We start from the raw sequence: 670 nt of genomic DNA, 5'->3' as shown, positions 1-670 counted from the left end.
TATATATATATGCATATATACATACTTATATCTATACGTATATATATATATATATGCATATGAGGGCATAACTCTATACGATCTTTTTACTCTTTCGTTTTTCTCTCTTTTTCTCTCTCTTATTCTTTTTCCTCCTCTTCTCCCACTATTCTATGCTATTACTCTGTCACTTGCTCTCCCTCACTCCGCCTCCCTTGCTCACGTGGCTCCCACGTGACCATCGGCCATCTTTCTTTCTTTCTCTCTGTTGTAGCTGGAACAAGGAAGACGTGTTCTTGTTTGTCTACTATCCTAGCTTGACTCATGCGTTCGCCACAACAACCTCATTCAGGCTTAGCAGCCCTTCCTGTTTGTTTTCACTGTCCTGTTTGTTTTCACTGTACTGTTTGTTACCTATTTTGACCCTCCGCAAAATCTCAAATTTTATTCAATTTGCTTTGCGGGAGCAACTGTTTTATCGAAAGCATATATTGTTGTTAATTGCGTGAACTTCGAAACTAGAAAAACAACCAACAACTGATGAAGGATCATTCTTTATGGCGTTTGTCTTGTTTTCCATTTGTGTCTTTCGTTGTTCGAAAGAATAGTTCATGTTCCATGTACTCGTGCTTCGTACTTTTTTGTTGTACACGTTATGTGTATATATATATATATATATATATATATATAT

Source organism: Octopus bimaculoides, chromosome 2 (genome assembly GCF_001194135.2).
Source record: "Octopus bimaculoides isolate UCB-OBI-ISO-001 chromosome 2, ASM119413v2, whole genome shotgun sequence".
In the NCBI taxonomy this organism is placed as follows: Eukaryota; Metazoa; Mollusca; class Cephalopoda; order Octopoda; family Octopodidae; genus Octopus; species Octopus bimaculoides.
The sequence above is the reverse complement of the archived record's forward strand: the minus strand, read 5'-3'. Positions refer to the sequence as shown.